The following is a 23303-nucleotide window of genomic DNA, read 5'->3' on the forward strand; positions in this document are numbered from 1 at the left end:
CTTCTCAACCGCATCCCTTCATTTCAACACTTCATTTCAACGCTTCGAACCAGGTAAGGCCAGATTGGCTCCATTTCTGTTTGAGTTTGCTTCGTGGGATTTACTAAGGGAGATTTCAAACGCTCCTGCTCAGACAAAACCTTCTGCGGAATTTTGAGGGGAGGTAGGAACCCCATGTCTCATAGGGGTAAACTGGAGCACTGCCTTCAAAGATGGGCTCATGACCTGAGTTCGATTCTGAGGGAAGTCAGGTTCCGGTAGCTTGATCCAGATTGACAGCCTACCATGCTTCTGAGCTTGGTAAAATAAGTACCCAACTCTCTGTGAAGGGTAGATGACTGCAGAAGGCCATCGCAGATCACCCAGAAACACAGTCTGCTTTGTAGGCATTGTGATTCGATGACACCCCATGGATCAGTAATGCTGACTACCTTGATCATTAAAAGAGCTAGCAAAAATTTATCAAAGAGCTTTATATGTTCTACAGCCCTGTAATAATAATAACAATAATGAAGTGCTATCAAGTCACAAATCAACTTATGAGTTTCTAAGGCAAGAGATGAACAGTGGTGGTTTGCCTTTGTCTTCTTCTGCATAGCAACCCGGGTCTTCTTTGGTGGCCTCTCATCCAAGCACTAACCAGGGCTGACCAGGGTTAGCTTCCAAGATCTGATGAGATCAAGCTAGCCTGGGCCATCCAGGTCAAGGCAAGAAGTGTTCAGAGACAGTTTGTCATTGCTTGTCTCTGTGTAACAACCCTGGACTTCATTAGTGATTTTCCATCTAAGAACTAACAATGGGATAACCCTTCTTAGCTTCCAAGCTCTCACTAGCATGGCCTAGTCTGGGTTATCCAGGCTGCTAGAACACCTATAAGTTACTGCATTTTCCATATTCTCTTGAATGAAGACACAAGACACCGGGTATGGGTTAAACAAGGCCTTTATTAATATCTGATCCTCAAAAGTTATTTTAATTTGACCCCTCGCCATGTAATGTGAGCTATCAACTATGAGACATTCTCTGCTTGGCCTCTTGCATTTTGGGCAAACCCATTTCAGATCAAATTTCAGCCTGGCATTGCTTGCCATGTCTTTCCTCTCCTTCTCAGCATATTAACCTGGGTCACAAGTTGTGAAAATTCCTTCTCTTTTCTCTACCCCACTGAGCACTGAGGATTCAGCTAAATGTTTCCCAGCATGCATCTGCACCAGATTAGGAAATCCATCCATGGATGCCTCAAGGGACAAACCAGTAACCATTTTCTGTATGTAAGGACAACCTGTCTTATTCAGGATAAACCTAAGAACATAAGAACAAGCCAGCTGGATCAGACCAGAGTCCATCTAGTCCAGCTCTCTGCTACTCGCAGTGGCCCACCAGGTGCCATTGGGAGCTCACCTATCAAAGGCTTACAAATCAATCAGGCCTATAGAAAACTAGCCACTCCCAGCCAGGCAATATGACTCAAACAAAAAATACCCCCATCAAAGCCAATATTTGCAAGGTTTGCAGCTTCTAGTACATAGGTGGAGATCTCCTGCTATTACGACTGATCTCCAGGTGACAAAGATCAGTTAGCCTAGAGAAAATGGCTGCTTTGGAAAGTGGAATCCATGACATTCTGTTCATTGAAGTCCCTCCTTTCCCCAAACCCCGCCCACCTCAGGCTCCACCCCCAAAAACCTCCCTGTGCTTCCTAATCCTGAGCTGGCAATTCTAACAGAAATGCAACCAATTCATATTATTCTGTATTTATGCACACACAGCGTTCAGATTCCGAATGAAGCTGGCTTAGTAAAAAGACAGCAGCGAGAGACTGAGAGAGAACACATTAGAGAGAGGTTTAATTTACTCCTGTGTTGCTCAAACGAGATCACCCAACAGCCAGACCATGTGGAAACGAACGGGGATTCCACAGTCTTTCTGATGTTTTACGTAAATTAAGAATCTTGCCCTTGAGGTTCCATTCCAATGAAATTAAGAATGCATTAATCCAGTAATGAGCTTGGATCGCTTCCTATGTTACGAAACCCAAGATTGGCTCTTTGATGATTAAAAGCAAGCAGGTTTGCTTGGGGAGATAAAGATCACAACATAAAGATAATATAATTGAACGTTGTACATAACTCCTGTGCAAGAGTGAAAGACATGCAAACTATCTAGCTGGGGTTCAGCCCAGCATCCTGACTGCAGCTGTAGCCATCCCAAAATAAGGATGTTCAAATATTGTTCCTTAGCATTTTGGTTCTTATTCAGTCTAAGAGCGTTTTTGTCCCGACTATTTGCTTTTATGCTAATTTTACCTACCTGGCAGTTTTACCATACCATTTTCAGGTCAGTCATCATTTTAATATTGTTTCTCTAAGGGCATATTTGCACATGCAGAATGATGCACTTTCAATCCACTGTCCACTGTCAAAATAGCACTGTCAAATCCACTGTCAAATCCACTGTCAAAATAGCAAAATCCACTTGCAAACAATTGTGAAAGTGGATTGAAAGTGCATTATTCTGTGCGTGTGAAAGTGCTCAAAGTGTCTACAAGCAAAAAAAGTCATACTTTTGAACCCTCTCTTTTTTCTATTATCGTTTGTAAGAACAACAAACAAACTACTAGCTTTAAAAAGGGCTTGGACAGATTTTTGGAGGAGAAGTCGATCTATGGCTACCAATCTTGATCCTCCTTGATCTGAGGTTGCAAAGGCCTTAGCAGACCAGGTGCTCAGGAGCAGCAGCAGCAGCAGAAGGCCATTGCTTTCCCATCCTGCACGTGAGCTCCCAAAGGCACCTGGTGGGCCACTGCGAGTAGCAGAGTGCTGGACTAGATGGACTCTGGTCTGATCCAGCAGGCTAGTTCTTATGTACTCCCGTTTCATCCCAAACTGGGGAACACATAAATTAAGCTCCCACTTTTGAGGCCCCTTCCACATATGCAGAATCCACTTTGAAGCTGTGCAGAATAGCAAAATCCACTTGCAAACAATTGTGAAAGTGGATTGAAAGTGCATTATTCTGCATGTGCAGAATGGGCCACAGAGAAACCAATCTCAAAATGGCCACCACTGGGGAAAGGCCACTTAACGTGGTTGCTATGTCTGAGGAGGCTAACGCAATAATATTGCAACGTTCTAAACTATTATCCTCTGAGGCAGCCCCTTTCTGGATCTGTGGGGTACAGTGCCATAGAGTCTCCCCTCCAGAGCACCCATTTTCTCCAGGGGGATGGGTCTTTGTAGTGTGGAGAGGAGCCTGGAGGCCCAATATCCCTTTGCCTCACTCAGCCAGAGAAAGAGAGTGGACCTTCCGATAGACTGTGGAGGGCATCTGCGGAGATTGAGGCAAATTTGTGGAAATTGGCAGAACCTTCCAAATGGGTTTGCAAACCTCCTGGAGATCTTCTGACTGATCTCCAGACAACCAAGATCAGTGCCCTTGGAGAATATGTAACTTAGAACTTTCCAAGGGGTAAGATTAATCTTCCGGAGCAAGGAACACTTTAGAATTCTGGGATATTTCACCTTTCTATTGAAGACTTTATGATGACGCTCTTACAACAAGCTACTGTTTCACTTCAGTGCAGTTCACATGTTCTGTATCCACTGGCCCCCAAACAACACATATACACTCTTAGCCTTGATTCTTAGAACTAATCTGTTTCTTCTCTAATGTTTTTTTTTCCAGACTCACTTGTACCACCCAAAGATGTCTTACCAGCGCCGTTCTTCCATTTGCGCCAACCCTTCCTGTGGCTCCCGGCGGCCTTCGTTTGGTTTTGGCTCCGGCGGCTCTGGATCAGGCATCGTTAGATATGGTGGGCTAGGCTCTGGTGGAGCAATGTCATCTGGCAGCCTTGGCATGGTCCCTGGAGTCACCCCTTCCTGTGTGAGCCAAATCCCACCATCAGAAGTGGTGATCCAACCCCCTCCCTTTGTTCTCACGATCCCAGGACCCGTTCTGGCTGCGAGCTGTGAGCCCTTAGCTGTACATGGCTACAACCCATGTGCTTCTGGGTCTGGGATGGGTTCCCTTGGAATGGGCGGAATGGGCGGAATGGGAGGAATGGGCGGAATGGGAGGAATGGGCGGAATGGGAGGAATGGGTTCTCTCGGAATGGGTTCTTCTCAAGGATACCTTGGGGGTGGATGCAGAGGGTCAAAGCGTAGGTCCAGCTTTTCTTACTACCCCTGCTAAAATCAAGCTGGCTGTCCACGGAATCTGGATTATAGGAATCAACAACCACACTGCAAATGCCCAGCTGAGGATTTTACAGCACTCTGCACACCTGCCGACTCAAGCGCCAACAACCGAAGCTGTGTAGCTCTGAACTGTACATCTGTCTTTATCGCTGTATGCTTCCCTTGGTGGATATGGTTCGACGTTTCTTGCATAAGTTTTCACACTCGCATAACTGGTTTCTTCTTCGTATGATGGACTGGAAAAGCACTTTGCACCTACAACAGACAAAGGACAGGACAGAATGTGATTCATCCCCCGCTGCCTCGTTTCACGAGTCCCGTCATGTAGCTGCCTTGTACCGTTAGATATGAATGTCTACTTTGTCTTTGTTTTCATTAAAACTTTTATTGCATCATAATTTCTGCCTTTTTGTCTTGCACCAACCGGAATGTTCACATAGTCTACAAGGGTTGCTTCCCACAGACCATGTGGCAGTAGCCAAGAGGTGGAGATTCTGATCAGGTTAATGATGACGGGACTGGAGACTGCAGATCCCCAGTGACATTTCTGTTGCTCATATCTTAAATGCCCAAATCCTTGAGGCTCAGACAAGAAATACTGCTTATATTATTTTACTTCTTCCCCACACTCTATCTCTTTTTTCCAATGAGAAATTCAGTGTGGCCTGTGTGGAACTATTGTCCTTCATTTTATCCTCACAACAACCTTCTGAGATAGGCTGAAGGGTTTGCCAACCTCCAGGTGGGGACTGAAGGTCTCTTGGAATTACAACTGATCTCTAGATGAGACAGGTCAGTCCCGCTGGGGCAAACAAAAGCTAAAACAGGTGAACATTAGACTCTGCTGAGGTCCCTCTCCTCTCCAGACCTTCCCTCCCTAGTCACCTTCCCAAATCTCCAGGAATTTCCCAGCCCAGAGTTAGCAAAGAGGGAGGGGGGAGAACAACTGGCTTTAGGTCAGTGAGATGCATATCAAAAGGGAGGGGAGATTGAATGCTTAGTCTTCCCACCAGTGGCGTATCTGCCTATGGACAAGGGAGGGCACTTGCCCTCGGGCACAATGATTTTCAGTCACATGGGGGTGCCAAAATATCTAAGCCCCGCCAACTCTGGAGGGTGGCTGCCCATGGGGGGCACCAAACTCAGGTTTTGCCCACGGGCTCCAGTTTGCCTAGATATGCCTCTGCTTGCCAGTCTTCTACACCAGGGTCAGATCCACCCAGCTTACCTAATTCCCCCTCCTTATGAAAGCTCTTGTCCCGCATGATAATGCTATGATCTTCTTCAGCATGGTCTTTTGGTGGTCAAATAGGGATGCCAGCCTCCAGGTGGGACCTGGACATCCCCTGGATTTACACTCATCTCCAGACTACAAAGATCAGTTTCTCTGGAGAAAATAGAAAGTGGTATCTATGAAGTTTCACCCCAATGTGCCTGGGCACCATTCCAAAAACTCCAGGAGTTTCCCAACTTGGATCTGGCAACCTTACCCCTCCATCCCCTACCAGTGGCCTGGGGGTGGGGGTGGGTTCGCTGGCAACACCTTTGTTACAAAGGACACTTTCTTACCTTTTTTTCTTCAACAGAAAAAAATAATTAGATCCAACCCAATGACTCCCAGCACTTTTTATTCTGAGAGCAAGCAATGTTCCAATTTTTTAAAAATAACCAAAACAGAAATCCTGGCTGATACAATAGATGATCTAATCCAAACTACTGAAATTAAACTAAATCCAAGTCAACATCAGCAAGCCAAATGATATGCAGGAAACAGAGCTCTTAACATACCTTTAGTGTAGAAACTGGGGAACCCCAGCAAGCTTTGTATGAAGGAGGACCTTTCGGAGTTCTGGAGCTATAAGAGAGAAGTTCGAGATCTGGCATGTGGCATGGTGATTGGAATGGCCAAACTAAGGTTGTTGAACTTTGGTGACATACTGCCGGGGCACCGAGGCCAGAGGGGGAAGATCTCCTTGTGGTCTCTCCCTGCCAAGATGTGGGGGGCAGGGGCACATCGGAGGGCTTTCTCTGTTATTGTCTCCAAGCTTTAGAATAACCTCTCCTCAGAGGTTCACCCGGCACCTACCTTTTATGGGTTTGGGTGCCTGGCAAATACTTTCTTCTTCACCCAGGCATTTGGTTAATCTCCCTGGATGTGCCCTCTATGATCCTGCTGGTTGGAGAGGTTGGGAGTGAGGTTTAGGTTTGGGATTTTAAGTTTTGTATGTTGTAGAATTTTTAAGAGATGATTTTATGTATAGGGATGTTTTAATGCTGTAGCCACCTGCAGATCTTGCATATAGGCAAGGGATAAATTGGAAGGAAGGAAGGAAGGAAGGAAGGAAGGAAGGAAGGAAGGAAGGAAGGAAGGAAGGAAGGAAGGAAGGAAGGAAGGAAGGAAGGAAGGAAGGAAGGAAGGAAGGAAGGAAGGAAGGAAGGAGGGAGGGAGGGAGGGAGGGAGGGAGGGAGGGAGGGAAGGAAGGAAGGAAGGAAGGAAGGAAGGAAGGAAGGAAGGAAGGAAGGAAGGAAGGAAGGAAGGAAGGAAGGAAGGAAGGAAGGAAGGAAGGAAGGAAGGAAGGAAGGAAGGACTGGAAAATACAATGTTTTAAAAATGTTTTAGGAGATTTGTGCAGAAAGGGCCAAACAACATTTCATTCGACGGAGTGATGTTCTAGCAAGAGGAAAGTGAGGCTTGAGAAGATGTTACTTGCCTCTGGGCATCTGCAGAGCAAAATTCTGAATTTTTGCAGGTCCTATTTTCCTGCCCCTTCCTCTATTTGTCTTTCTTCTTCATCCAAACCAAATTGCTTGTGATCACATTTCAGATCCCCAAAGAAGAGGAAAAGAAATGGGTTTTCTAGATCTCAGGGAAAAAGTGGAGTTGAGAAAAGAATTTCTCTTGACAAGTGTAGTTAAGAAAATGCCCACGTTCCCATTGGCTACACTAGGCCCTTGATGCTACAGGAAAATCACCTTAATTTCCATTCAAGCATCTGTTGGTATCCACCTAGTCAGGAAAGTGGAAAGAAAGCTGGAGAAACTGGTTCATCGCTCTTTGCCAACCTGTTTTAGGCAAACCGCAGAGTGGTAGTTGAGTGCCAAATTAAATGTTTACCATACCAGGTCGTACATTTTACACAAGTTACCTGCAGGTGAAATTTCATTTTGCTCCCAGCTTCAAACATCCCTCTGAAATGGTGCCGCACAGAAACGTATTTGTGCCATTGTAACTTCAGCTTGTGGGTTCTGTGGGGCAGAACTTGGAATGAGTTTGCAACAACAAAATTTAAAAACAAAATGGTTTACTTTCTGAACATATAACATCAACATTTAACATCACACTTCAAGGTCCTGTTCAGGTTGCATTTTCAAGTCCTTATATTTACAGTCTACTGATACTGCCAAGTCCAATTCTTCTTTGCAAGTGGGTTGGCTCCTGAAGACTCCAAGGGCTTGATGAACAGGATTCAACATGATGAAGGTTTCCAGGAGAACTCTCACCCATTACAACCACAAAAAGAACCCCTGAAACAATAAACTCCAACATTTACAACATAGCAAAAAATTAAACAACTACCTTCCCAGTAGTTCCCATAAACATTACAGTTACCTTAACAAGGTGTTAAGGGCTTATACAACCCAAGGTCCGAGTCTGGTAGCCTGGTCTCCTCCAAACTACATGAGCTCTGTAGCCTCTTGCTGCTTTGAGTCTCCACCCCTTTCTGGGTCAACCCATTCTGAGCATGGGGGCTACACCATCAGTTAAACAGAATGCAAACTTTCCAGCTGCTCCACGTTGTTTTTTTCTTAAATCAGTTGAAATGCCTACACCAGTTCTCAGAAATATGAATGCAAGGTCACCCCAGAGTGATTTTCATTCCTTTTCTCAAAATTATTTCTACTTGCCCTTATTTATTTGTTTATTAGATTTTTTTTTTAATCGCCACTCACCCCACGGGCCTCGCGGCAACTTACAACATGAGACACGATAAATGAGTTAAGAACCTCATAAAAGCAGGTAAATATTAAACATGATCAACATAGCTGTATGCCATACATGAATGACCTTATAAGTTTCTATATTCTAGGTCCATATACACTTCACCACAAAGTAAATGTAGGTAAAAGTAACAAAAGAGAGATCAGTTATGTAACATGTACTTCAAAAGCAGCAAAAAAAATGCCTGCATACATATATATTTTTAACTGAAAACACTTCAATGTAAGTCTTAAAGAAGTATTCAGTCCTTTTTTGTATAGAAGACTCTTGATGAAAAAAATAGTCTTTTCCAAGTATGTTGCATCACCAATTTGGTTGGTGCTTATAAACTGAGTTGATTTTGCGCAACATTTGGTTTGTATTACTAGAGACACCTGCCACTCAGCTCATTAGAGTGTGAATACGTTTTTTTATTTATTTTTATTTTATTTATTTCTTCGGCTTTTATACCGCCCTATCCCTGAAGGGCTCCGGGTGGTGTACAGCATATAAATATAATACAATATAAGATAACTAAAACCTTTAAAAGCAGCGATAAGAACAATGAAAACTAACTCTAATAAATATGCAATAATTACTAATAAAAATATGAGTGGCGTCCAGCATTCTATTTTCAAAATCCTCTCCTCAAAAGGGAGGGATGGCGAGTCCCGTTGGATGACAGATGGCCCAGGTGTTGGGGGCCAAAGGAAGGGGGGGCACCATCAGTGGCCGGTTCCTCCAAAGGCCCTGGTTTTGTTACCTATGACTTAGATTTACACTCTTGCTTGTTATTGATATGGCACAAATTCTCACCTTTGTCAGTGTGTAAAGAGATCTGAAGTTGCAGTCAATTTATGGTGATCCCAGCAGAAGCTTTCAAGGTAAGCGGGAAACAGATGTGGTTTACCATTGCCTTTCCCTTCAGTGTCTTTCTTGGTGGTCTCCTGTCCAAGTGCTGACCTTGCTTAGCTTCCAAGATCTGACAAGATTTGACAACACCATGCTTCCTTCTCTCCCAACCTCATGTCTGAGAAGGAGATATATCCACCATGCTCACCTGAAGCAGTATCCACCAAGCCTGCCTTCTCCTCTTATCTGTTGCCTCCGTTATCGTAGCCTGTGTGTTGTTCCTGGTTGTTTCCCCTGAAATGCCAGCTTCAGACCTGTCCGTCCATCATAACAATTGCATGTCATCTTGCTCAATCTGTTGCTGTGCTGAGAGTATGTGTGTGGACTTTTTTTATCTCTAATTACTTATTTGCTAGCTTAAATTCTAGAAAGCAATTCTGCTATCCCCCCATCAGGAGCAGAGGATTCCCTGCTCTGATCTCCCTCTTCTGGGAGTTATTTTGCTGGCCTGCAGGAGGTCTCACTAGCTGTAAATGAGGTCAGCATTGGTGTGTCAATAGCACTTCCAAAAATGACATCATTAGATCCCCAATGACCATAGGGATGGTCTGGTAAAACAGTAAAACTTGGCTTCTACCATAGTGTTTTTGCCCAAATATCAGAGTGTCCCCATGGTCAACGGCAACATGATGATGTCACTTCTGGATGTAACATCAACATGATGCTGTGGGCTTTGTTTACAGCTAGTAAGTCCCCGTTGACCCAACCGATCCCCCACCAGTTGTTAAGGAGGACCTGGCAACCCTATGGGAGACACAAACACAAAGTGGATTATTTGAATGGCAGACTGGAAGTGCAGCAAAGGACTCTGGGAGTACTGGCTTGTCCAGCAGGGCAATTGTAAAATGGCCAAAAGGAAGCGAGAAAACCCCTCCAAGGATTGGGTGGGCCAGGAGAGCATTATGTTTCTGGGCAGAGATTTGGTTGGCCACTGGCTACAGGACACCTTGGGGGGCCAAACTCAGTGACCCTCATGAGTCAGCAAGGCAGTTCCACTATTGGGGAAACTCCATGACCCATCCTTTCATGATGTTGCACAGGCCTCTGTCACTCGTCCATGGGCCCTTCAAAGCCCTCTGAACAGCTGTAGATTCAAGGGCATTGCAAGGGCTGGTGCTCCATCACTTTGTCAAATAGACACAACGACCCATTCCACACAAAGCCCTGGAAACATTCATAAAATGTTTTCAATCCCTCCCCCACTCTTACTACTCGGTATGTCTGCACTCGCTTCCCCCAAATGATCCTTGGCCGCCATTTTGTGATTTCTTCATGTTATTCCTTTTTGCTTGAGAACTTTGCTTCTATGCTTCACAGCTTCATGCTGTGACTCTCTGTACCTTCTAAAGTCCATCATAACAACATAAGAACGAGCCTGCTGGATCAGACCAGAGTCCATCTAGTCCAGCACTCGACAACTCGCAGTGGCCCACCAGATTTCTTTGGGAGCTCACAGCCTTCCATTATTAGTCCCCCCCACGCCGGAAAAAAAAAAGAAACCTGCAGGAAAAACAGGGAAAAAACTGCAGGGAAAACCAGTGAGAGGCAAGGAGTGAGCTGAGAAAATGGTGCTGATGAGGAACTGCAGGAGAGGCAGAGAGGTGTAGGAAACACCCTAAAGGGACCACACGGGCAAATGAAGCCATCTTGAAAATGTTTCAACTTAAGAATCGTTTAAAAGGGCAATCATTTAAAACCGTCATTAAAATCGACATTAAAATCGTTTAAAAGGGGCAATCGCTAAAAAGTGCAGAACTCCACTTAGGAAATGTTTTATTCCCTGCCTCAAAATGTTTTAAAGTCTCTGTGTGATAAAGGCTAGTCCCCCCCTTTCTTCCAGGGAGGGTGGGCCCCAAAAGGTAGTTTGTCAACAGGGGCTTTCATGTTTTCTGCAGATGAGAAAGTAGTCACCTCATCATTTCTTGTCTGCCAAAACCCAACAAGAGACTTCAGGATCACATCTCAATTCTTTACATTCCCTCCAGCCTTCAATATGTGGGAAGTTTCTCCACCTGCCTGACAGTTCCCAACAATAAATTAAGAAGCAGACAATTCCCACAGTATGATGAACTTATGAGTGCAGTGGCCCATTCCCTCTGCTTTTCCATTCATTGCATTGATCATAATGTGTAATTTCCACCTTTTGATTAGGGTGTCCCTGAGCTGGCAACCCCTGGAAGATCTGTGAAAATAGGACTTCCCCTAGTGGTGTCCCACAATTATGCAATCTCACTTCTGGCTATGTTACTGAGAGTGACCTCACTGTGTTGTGGGATGCTCTAGGATTCACCAAAAAACTCTATGGTAAAAAACACAGTGATGTCACATCCACTTACACAGCCATGGGTGATGTCAAGGCTTTGGTGGATGCCATTCTACCCCTTGTTACCCTGCCTTATTGAGTGTTAACTGAGGACAGAGGTTTGCCAATGGGGACTCAACCTGTTGTTGGCAGGCAAATAACAACCCTATTTTTGAGCTGCAGCTCATACAGTTCAGCTTCTGATTCCTTGGGGGAAATCTGAAGCTACACAATGACTCTTACTCCAGTGATATTAGGTAAAGGTTGTCCCCTGTGCAAGCCCTGGGTCATTACTGACCCATGGGGTGACATCAAATCACAATGTTTACTAAGAAGACTATGTTCACAAGGCTTACAAACTCCTTTTCCTTTCCTCTCTTTACAACAGACACATTCTGAGGTAGGTGGAGCTGCAAGAACTGTGGCTGGGTCTGAAAGAACTGTGATTGGCCCAAGATCACCCAGCAGGCTTTGTGTGGAGGAGCAAGGAAACAAACCCAGTTCACTGGATGAGAGACCTCCACTCATGTGGAGGAGTGGGGAATCAAACCCTGTTCTGCAGATTAGAGTCCACCACTCTTAACCAGTGCACCATTCGGGATCTCATTACTGACCCAGGGGGTAATGGCACATCATGACAATTACTAGGCAGATTCTGTTTACAGGGTGGTTTGCCATTACCTTCCCCAGGCACCCACACTTTATCCCCAGCAAGCTGGGTACTTATTTTACTGACCTTGAAAGGGTGGAAGGTGGGGCCAACCTTGAGCTGGCTGTCTGAAACTGACTTCAGTCAAGATCCAACACAAGTTGTGAGCAGAGCTTGGGCTGCGGTAGTGCAGCTTCCCACTTTGCTCCATGGGGCTCTCCTTTACTAGCTTCCTGCTAAGCAGCTGAGGGTAAAACAGTTATCTCTGTGGTTCAGATATCTGCCTGTTCACACACGCAACTCACTATTCAATATTAGAGATGTGTGGACCAGCCTGGATGAAACCAACTCTATCTGTTGATTTTGAATGTATCAGCAATTGTTTATTTCTTATTGTCAAGATCTGGTGAAAATGTTGAAATGTCGGGCATTTTTTTCCCTTTTCTGTTGCCATGGGTCTTTGGAGAGGGCTGGGAGAATGTGGCATGGAAAACCACTGTTAGGATGCTGCATTTTAATGGGGTTGATTTTAACATATAGAGCCATATTTAATTATTATTTACTGATTTTATCTGTGCTCTATCTATTTGTTTTGTTCACCGCCCTGAGCCCTTCGGGGGAGCCCTCTAAGGGGCAGCCTTTAAGAGGTCGATTCCACACTTGCGTTATTGACCTAAGTTCGAGCTGCGTTTGACCTAAGTGCTCCGCACGACCACTGGGATCGATGTGGGTTTGTACCAGCTTCACCCCGTGTAACGGTCAAATTTCCGACTCCAGTTGGGAACTACTACTTTTTCAGGGAACCACGCAACCGAACTCCCAGCTTCGATTCCAGTAAAGTGCGGAATCTCTGGTGCCAGGAGTCCCCCATTCAGCCAATCACAGCTGAGTGTTTCGGGCATGCGTACAGCTGGCCAATCAAAAAATGCCACCTTCGTCCCTCCATTCCTGTGGCAGTTTTTTTTATAATGTGTGTGGGGATAGACAGAACATGGCCGTAGAACAGTAGCCAATCGGAACGGAGCGGCGAAGAGGCACAGGATGATTCCGCCCTCTGAGCTGGGATCAAGCTGGTTGCAGTGGGGAACAACAATGGCTTCGAACTAGGTTAATACCCTTCTCAGGTAACTGGGTCGAACCTATTTTACTTGTGTGCAGAATCGCCCAGAGTCTGCTTTCCCTAGACCATTGCTGGTTACTTCACGAAGGTGGGACTCCAAGGGATGGAGTTAGAAGGAAAGAGTTTTAAACCCAAAATTGCTTTTTTTAAAAAATAGCTCCAGCAATGAACTGTTGATAGCTGAACCCACTTGACTTTGTTATCTAAACTGATTTTTGTACCCAAGAGTCTGGTTATTGCAGGGGGGTTGATAGAACCTGACACTTATAACCACCAAGCTGTGTACGTTACAGTGTGTTTTCCTTGGGGACAGCCTTGAAGAATCCTGAAAATCTGGCACAGGATGTACAGAGCATGGCAAATCACTTCTCAGTGTGCAAATGGGAGAAGAATGTAGATTCTAGAATAGAAGGAATAGCTCAGAAATTCAGCCCTTGACTATAAATGGAGATCAAGTAGAGCGGGTGGCTCATTTTAAATTTCACCAAAGTCATGATTAAGAAGGGACCTGACCTGGGAAGTTCAGACTGCGGTGGTTAAGAAGGCCAGCACAGGCGGTACTATCTGAGACTTTTAAAGGAAACAACAACTGGATGGAAAACTCCTGAAAGATGTCCTTTACGCTGTGCTATAGAATTAATGTCTTAACCTACTGCATCTGTGTATGGTTCTCCAGTTGCACAGTAGTAGCGAATGGGAAAATGAAGCTCAAAGGGTGATCACTACTGCTCAGAGATCTACTGTGGAGAAAACTTGTTAATCTAGGAATTGACAGAAGGCTACTTACACTAGTAATGGCCTTACATCATGACACTACCTGTCAAGTCAAATGCTCTCCTGATGGTATACTTAGTCCTTATATACCAATTAACAGGGGTGTCAAACAGGGGTGTGTTTTTGGCCCCAACCCTATTGGTAATCTTTTTTTAAAGTGTTGATCTGGCTTCGCTTTTTGATGGAGGATTCCACCGCTGCCCTGCTTTTGAATCATATGACCATACCTTTACTTTGTATGCTGATGGCGTATTATTACTCTCCCGTACAAAAGCTGGCTTGAAGCGCGGCTTACTGTACGCTGTGTTGAATATTGTGGTGCATATAACCTGGCGGCAATTTTGCAAAGTCAAAAATAATGGTTTTACTTGTTCTTGGAGACCATTTAGTTGGCCAATAAATAGCGAACACTAGCTTGAACAGGTCAAACATTTTAAATACCTGGAGTCTCCACTTTAATTATAACTCCTCTTGGGTTACCCAAAGGAAATTGGCCATTGAATCAAGCAAACTTAGTTGCAAGGCCATTAGCAGCTATTTTTTTTTTAAGCACCAAAAGGTCATGAATTTGTACCTGCAGCCATTAAAGGCATTTAATGCTAAAATCACCATGCAATTACTGCTACGGGAATCCCACTGTGGATACAAGCATGGAATATAGATATGGAAAAGAAGTTCAGTCATGCTTTCTCCTACATGGTATGCTTACGACACCTCCACTCAGTCCCATATGCTTAGCGGTCTGTTTGGAGGTGGGCCAACATCTACTCCATACAAAGGCATGGTGCATGACCTTCCAATTCTGGATCACGATTGTGCTTTAACAGCTGTCACAAAAAAGCTTTACCTACCAGGCTCTTTCTTTCATAGCCAAAACCAGTGGTGGTCCTTTGTTGAGGCGAAAATCCATGAAAATGGGCCTATCCTTGGATGCATTGGTTTTAATGAATGCCAATGAGCTAAAGCTGACTATCAAAAAAGAGGTGTATGATCTCGAGGTATAGTCACCCTGATGCAGCAGGCTAATAAGCGCTGCTCTCCCTTGCGCTTGGGTATGCACCATTAAAAACCCTATACCATGGCCAAATATTTCCATTTGGTCTTAGAACCCAAATTACTGCGGCGAGCCCTGACCCTTGCCAGATTGCAATATTCTCCCTTCAGCTACCACTCAGAGGGCAGAATACAGAAAGTGCAGCACAATGAAAAGATTTTTGTCCCTACTGGTTCAGCTTACGAAGAATCCAAATCCAACACGTGATATTACACTGCCCGTTACACAGTTTAGCCAGGAATAAATATCTAAACCCGTGGTTAAAACCCCCCATTGATAATATTAATCTATCAATTGTGGTAGCTTGATGTTGGATTATTAGTTCTGCAAGGTGTGATGCCAGGCTGGCTAGCTTTTTTTTGTGCTCTGTCATCAGCAAACGGTTATAACTGTACTGGAGATTGTATCATTACACTGAGGTCGCCATTTTTCTGGTATATTGCTGCTGTTTTAATTATGCCATTAAAGGTTTATATATATATATACTGCTCAGAGGATTATCGGCTGCCCTCTCCCCTCCTTGGAAGAACTCTATAATTCCCGAAGCCTAAAAAAAGCCCAAAATATTCTGTGAGAACCGTCTCATCCAGCACACTTTCTTTTTGAACTGTTACCATCCGGCAGACGATACAGGTCTATCAAAACTAGGACAAAGAGGCTTAGAGACAGCTAACAGCTTCTACTCTAGAGCTGTGGCGATGCTAACCTCCGCGGCTTCGTGTTGATGTGTTTGGGGCTGTGTAGGGATGGGTGGAGGAAGGGGAAAGTGAGGATGGGGTATGAGTCTGAAATTGTGTGCATCGAGGAATGCTGCTGTAAATTTCGTTGTGCGTGCACAATGACAATAAAATGCTTATGCTTATGCTTATTCTAGGCCTGCATGAATGAGTGGCATTTTCTTCAATATATTTCTTATCAAGTATCTAGTAAAGCCCAGGTAGGCAGACAACAAATCCCAGAGGCAATGTCTTTGATGCAAGAAAAAGCTTTTATAGACAATAAAACACATGCTTCAGTTTTGATATACATCTGAGTAACAAAAGTAATAAAATGCAGAGAGTAGATTCCCCTCCTTCTTGTCTGACTTCATTGGAAGCACAGAGAGGTAGGAATGACCTGCAGGTCTTCTTCAGTCCCAAGAACCAAGAAACCATGTGAAGACATTGCAGGAAGAGAGCATGCTTCACAGAAAAAAGCATAGAATGAAAGATACATATCTGGGTCTCGATTTCCCAGGTGCTTAGCACCTTGAATTTCAGGTGGAGCTGTAGGCATTCATAATTTCTGAAACCGAGGCCCAGAAGCTCAGCTATGGTTTCCTATCATGGTCGATGTCTCCTGCTTCTCCTGGTCTTCACAGAAGGACTCTCTAGATTTAGCAGGGGGACCCACAAATACTGTATCTACGCCTTGGTGCACAAATTCCCCTGGAGCCTCCTCTAGAACCTGAAGCGCATGGTGTGTAGCCTCCCACGGACACAGGGTCGCAGCTAGCAGCCAGAATGGGCCCGGGGATTGTCAGCACGTACGGAGGCGGCTGGATCACCACTTCGGAAGGTGGGATTTGGTTGATGCAGGCAGGGTGGACTCCGGGGACTATACCGAGGCTACTGGCTGATGTGGCGTAACCTGAGCCATAACCACCTGATCCCAATCCGATGGTTGGCCTGGAGGCACAAGATGGCATTGCGCAAGAGGGTCCGCACGGTGGCATACAGCAGGACATGTTGGACAGGTGGAAGTGAATCTGGAAGGACATGTTATGAAGGAAGCTCATTAATAGGGATGCTGTCAGATTTTCCATCCCCGTTTTGAGCTTTGTTTTCCCATGTGAAAGTTTAACCTCCGGGTCTCCGTTTTCCTGCCTCCTTTCTGATTCTTCACAACATTTTTTTAAATCAGTTGAGGGAGACAGCTCTGATGGCATCTTTGTAGGATTTTCAGTACTTATAAATATACAGGTAGATCTTGGGTGCTGTGTGGTTTCCAGGCTGTATGGCCGTGTTCTAGCAGCATTCTCTCCTGATGTTTCGCCTGCATCTGTGGCTTCAGAGGATCCTTTGAAGATGCCAGCCATAGATGCAGGCGAAACATCAGGAGAGAATGCTGCTAGAACACGGCCATACAGCCCGGAAACCACACAGCACCCAAGTGATTCCGGCCGTGAAAGCCTTCGACAATATACAGGTAGATCATTACTCCCATTTGCTATCTGCCTCTTCACCCGTTCATCCCAAACTAACCTTGTCTTCTCATCTAGAAGTGGCCACCATTTTTAACCCGTTTTTTCCTCTAAGAGGATTACCTCCTACCAATTGACACTTCCTTAGAAAAATATCAGCCAATCATTCTGAATCATCAACATGACAAAGGAATAGCCAGCTGGAATTTGTAGCACTCAATGAAAAGCGGCTTTAATTATGTACCCAGCCAGGAACAGGTTGATTACATCAGTTTGTCTATCAACATGTGTCAATCCATATCTTTGATGATGACAGCCAGCAGATTTTAGAGCCCACACAAACTACCAACCTTCAGATTGAAGCAATGATTGTTCTAATTTAAGGCGCAATCCTGATGGTAGGGTTTTATTTATTTTTTTAATACAGAAGGTCATCACCAACTCTCACCTTGACTATGCATGTGACTATTACTAATTTGTATCTCTGTTTCAAGCATTTATATCTTGCCTCTCCAGAAAACTTCTCAAAACTGATAATGAAGTACTTTGCATGAGCTGATTTAGAAGTGAAGAAGACAAGTCTGGATTTCTACCCTGCTGTTCTCCACCGAGAAGTCTCCACACATGCAGCTTACAAATGTCTTTCCTTCCTCTCCCCACAACAGATATCTTAAGAACATAAGAACATAAGAACTAGCCTGCTGGATCAGACCAGAGTCCATCTAGTCCAGCATTCTGCTACTCGCAGTGGCCCACCAGGTGCCTTTGGGAGCTCACATGCAGGAGGTGAAAGCAATGGCCTTCTGCTGCTGCCTCTGCTCCCGAGCACCTAGTCTGCTAAGGCATTTGCAATCTGAGATGGAGGAGGATCAAGATTGGTAGCCATAGATCGACTTCTCCTCCATAAATCTGTCCAAGCCCTTTTTAAAGCTATCCAGGTTAGTGGCCATCACCACCTCCTGTGGCAGCATATTCCAAACACCAATCACACGTTGCGTGAAGAAGTGTTTCCTTTTATTAGTCCTAATTCTTCCCCCCAGCATTTTCAGTGTATGCCCCCTGGTTCTAGTATTGTGAGAAGGTGGTGCTGAGAGAGTCCTGAGAGAACTGTAACTAGCCCAAGGTTACCCAACAGGCTGCATGTGCACAGAAACAAATTCAGTTCACCAGATTAGAGTCCACCCCCTCTTAATCACTACGCTACACTGACTCTTTGCAGGGAAGCTCCACCACAGTGACTAGAAATGGAAATAATATTGGAGACTTACCCGGTTTTTTTCTAACACAGCAATGAAGAGGTTTGTTGGGGAGCTGGGAGTAATTGCTGGATGTAACACGGGAGATCACGACTTTTATACTTTTTCAGTGGCACGCTAAGGCACCAGAGACAGCCTTAGCTCAAGGAGTTAATTAACTCCCAAGCCTGCAATTATTTATCATTGATATCTTGACCACTTTTAACCAAATTATTCCATTATGGTGCATTATTTAGTTGTTTAGTTAGCATATCTTGGCATTTTCCGTCCACCCTAATTTCTTTCTTCCTCTTCCAATTGCGCTTTATCTCTTGGTTAAAAACAAAAATCCCAAATATTCGGAAAGTTTCCCATCAACAAGGCAACACGCTTTCCATCCTTTGGCAAAGGATGTGAGTCAAACTGTCTATTTGGCATGTAGGTCTGGAAAGGGCCTTGGGCACAGTGGTAAAACCAAATGCTTACTGCGCAGAAGGTCCCAGGCTAATCAGTGTTGTTTTAAAAAAATCTATTGTGGAGGCAGGACAGGGCATACCTTTTTCTCTGCCAGAGACCCCCAAGAGTTGTCACCAGTCATGAAAAACAACAAAGACCCTTGATGGCCCATGGTTTGATCCAGCTGTAGAACGCATACTTTGTGCACAGAGGTCCAGTTCTCAGTGCTCTCTTAAGTAACTGGGGTTGGTGAAGGCTTTCCTCTGCTTCAGATTTTGGAGAATTGCTACTAGTCATAGTAGGTCAAGATTGAACCAGAGGTGGGATCCAGCAGGTTCTCACCAGTTCCCGAGAGTGGGTTACTAATTATTTGTGTGTGCCGAGAGGGGGTTACTAATTGGGTCTGCTTTTCCCTTAGAAATTCCATTAGGTCCAAAAATCATAAAGTCCTGTTGTTTCCTATGTGGCTGGTTAGCGAAGGTAGAAAACGGGATAATTCTCCCTGTTGGGCTGTTTTTGAAACATGTTTTAGAAATAGGGTAAAGCTCCTTGTTTAAGGAAAGTATCCTTCTTTTGATTTCTAGAAACAAAATTAAGTATTTGAAAGTATTAAGTATTTGACAGGCAGTCAATTCGAGAAGTAGTTGTTTCTGTTGTCAGTAGACGATAGGACTTGCTAGAATGAGTTTAAATTATGGACAGAAGGATATCAGCTGGAAATTAGGAACTTTTTTTACATTAAGAGTTTTTTACAGTAACAGAGAAATTATTAATGCCCCGCCCCCGGAATGCCCGGCCATGCCTCCGTCATGCCCCGCCCAGTCCCATTGAGCTACGCCACTGTTTGAATCCCACCACCATGGGAACCTGTTACTAAAATGTTTGGATCCCACCACTGGATAGAACCCTGATCTGATCTGATATCAGTCTCCACTGATACAATTAACATTTGCTGGGCATGTAAGTAAGTCTTTAGTTGGGTTTCACCACTGAACCACTATCACAGGCAGTGAGAGTGAACAATCTGAAACTGCCTTATGGGTCCCTTTCAAACTGCCCATATAATCTGTTTCAGCCAGTGGTCGCTAATGGATTTCTTTGTGCCATTTCGGACACAACCACCTTGGGTCTTGGCTGCTACCTGATTTTTAAAAAACCCTTTCAGGCAACGTTGCTTGAGTCCTGTTGGCATCCCAGGGCTCAGCTGTTTTTCATAAAAACCGCTTTCTCCAGTTTTCAGTTTTTCCTTGGGCTTTGAGTTGCTGCAGTGCGTTATTTAAAATATCTGGACTCTGGAGCACTTCTGAAAGGACAATCCCCCCTCCTGCCACCTCTTTCCATGGTGTGTTCTTCTCTAGCCCTTTTTAAAAACATACTGAGCTTTGCATTGTAGTGCTATAGCGCCATAATAATCCATGCACCACAAGGTTGCGAATAGAACAATTCACTGCTATATCACCAGCATCCAGATGCATTATGTTGCTGTGATGCTATAGTGCTATCGTGCAAATCTTGAAAAATTAAAAGGGAGGGGGAAGAACATACTGCAGGAAAAGGCGGGAGAAAAAGTGGTGCTGTTTGAAATGGCCAGAGCATTTCAGAATGCTTTAGGGAAAGCTTATAGATGGTTTGAAATGAGATGTATGAAACTCCTGTCTCTGTATCAGTTTACTCAGGAAAGGGTTGGCAATGGATGATACCTGGTATAGAACGGTAACCTAAAACAGGCCATAATCTCAATCCTTTGGTCTAGCACTAAATATTTCTATTTAATAGTGGCTCATGGCTCCAGGCAGGGGGAAAAATTCCACCCTGCTAACTAGAAAAGATTCAGATGGAGCCTGGAACCTTCTTTTAGCAAAGAACTTGAGCTGCCGCTGTGAAAATGGTTATCCCAAAAAGGAAGATTCACAGAATGGGACTCAGAAGAGATCAAGTAGGTTCATACAGGAGAGCCTGGTCATTCAGGAGTATCTGAATCTAGTGGTGGAATGGTATCGAGGGTGGGAAAAACTGAATCAGCCAAAAAGCATATTGTTTTTGTGGGGGTTTCCTTTACCCCCACCCCAAATCAAAGGAGACCTGAATAGACCTGTTGTCCAAAAATTCCCCACCCTCACTGCCATTTCTCAGGTTCACAGGACAGTGGTGTACTGGGCCAAAATGGTGCCCAGGGATATGACTTTCCCGCCCAGCTCCCTGTGCCACCTCACTTATAAGAGCCAGAAGGGTGGCCGGGGGGCAGGGCTTAGGGGCGGCTCCGGGAGACCCGAGTGGCTGCAGGCTGGCTCCTGGGCTGGCCTGCGCCATGGCTGCCTGCCGCCAAGCCCCACCCCCCCGCCTCCCTGCAGGCCGGCTTCTGGAGCTGGTCTGCAGGGAGGTTGGGGTGGGGGCGGGGTTTGGTGGCATGTGGCCCGGGCACACACCATTTCATCATGAGTGGGGGTGCCTGGCGCCCTCCCAAATGTCAAAATGGCATGCACCCGGGGATATGGGATACTCCATATCCCTGTTAGTGGTATGCCTCTGCCACAGGGATCGGCTGAACAGTAGCAGGGAAAGGCAATCTTCAACTGAATGCTGGACTTCAGTCCAGTCCGGCATTCAGTGGAAGCTCCAGTCCAGTTGAAGCTCCAGTCCAGTTGAAACTCCAGTTTAATTGAAACTCTAGTCCAGCATTCAGTTGAAGCTCTCCCCCCTTGCCTTTCCCTGAGAAATGGTGGCGGGGAAGGGATGGGAGAATTATTATTTTTTTACTCGATAAATTTCAGGTTCAGGTTTTAAAAACACAAGAAAAAAAAATGAATAAAGCCAGTGGGATTTGGATCAATTCGGCTTTACCCAAAATTCCCAGCTTTTCAAAACTCGAACCTGAAATTTACTGAGCAAAACAAAACAAAACAGCTCACCCCTAAAGATATTTGGAAAGTGGAAGAGCAGATCCTTGACGTGACCTAAATCAATGTGACCTGAAGCAAGGTAACTCTAGGTTAAAATGTTACGTTCAAAATGGAGACTTGCATTTTGCATGCAAAGCATGGCATTGATTAAAGAGGACCTGACCTGGGGCGTACAGACTGCCGCGGTGGTTAAGAAGGCCCAGCAAAGACTGTACTATCTGAGACTTTTAAGGAAACAACAACTGGATGGAAAACTCCTGGTGTCCTTTTACTGCTGTGCTATAGAGAGTGTCTTAACCTACTGCATCTGTGTATGGTTCTCCAGTTGCACAGTGACAGATAGGAAGGCACTCCAAAGGGTGATCACTACTGCTCAGAGGATTATCGGCTGCCCTCTCCCCTCCTTGGAAGAACTCTATCATTCCTGAAGCCTAAAGAAAGCCCAAAATATTCTGAGAGACCCGTCTCATCCAGCACACTCTCTTTTTGAACTGTTACCATCCGGCAGATGATACAGGTCTATCAAAACTAGGACAAAGAAGCTTAGAGACAGCCTCTACTCTAGAGCTGTGGCTATGCTGAACTCCGTGGCTTCGTGTTGATGTTTTGGGGCTGTGTAGGGATGGGTGGAGGAAGGGGAAAGTGAGGATGGGGTATGAATCTGAAATTGTGTGCGTCGAGGAATGCTGCTGTAAATTTCGTTGTGCGTGCACAATGACAATAAAATGCTTATGCTTATGCTTATGCTTACAGACAGTCAAAATCACAGCATTGATTAATAGTTAGATGCTGTTTTTGGAGTTGAACTCCTAGCGAGCATCTTCCCATCCAGTTAGAAACCAGGGAGCACAAACAACAAAAGCAACAAACGGTTAGTGGGGGAAGTGCAATATGATTTTGGGGTTGGAGTAGCTTCCTGCTGAGGCAAGGATAAAATATATTTAATGGGGTGCTGTGTGGTTTCTGATGAAGATGCCAGCCACAGATGCAGGCAAAACGTCAGGACAGAATGCTGCTAGAACACGGCCATACAGCCCGGAAACCACACAGCACCCAAGTGATTCCGGCCGTGAAAGCCTTCGACAATATATTTAATGTTTTTTAAAAAAAATAGAAGAAGAAAAATAAGAAGAGTTTGGATTTTAAACCCTGCTTTTCTCAACAGTAAGGAGTCTCATAGCAGCTTACAAACGCCTTCCCTTCCTCTCCCTACAACAGACACCTTGGGAGGCGAGTGGAGCTGATAGAGTTTGGAGAGACCTGAGACTGGCCCAAACTCACCCAGCAGGCTTCATGTGGTGGAGCAGGGAAACAAATCCAGTTCATCAGATAAGAGTCTGCCACTCATATGGAGGAGTGGGGAATCAAAGATAGGAGTCCACCACTCTTAACCACTACATTTCACTGGTGTAGGCCAAAAAGTATACACAGGCCAATTACCCACCAATGCTCTGGCACATGCTGGGTCTGTAAGCGCATCGGGGCAAGGAACTGGAGCACCTTCCTTATGAGGGGAGGCTGCAGCATTTGGGACGCTTTAG

The sequence above is a fragment of the Sphaerodactylus townsendi genome, linkage group LG01 (genome assembly GCF_021028975.2).
Source record: "Sphaerodactylus townsendi isolate TG3544 linkage group LG01, MPM_Stown_v2.3, whole genome shotgun sequence".
NCBI classification, from domain to species: domain Eukaryota; kingdom Metazoa; phylum Chordata; class Lepidosauria; order Squamata; family Sphaerodactylidae; genus Sphaerodactylus; species Sphaerodactylus townsendi.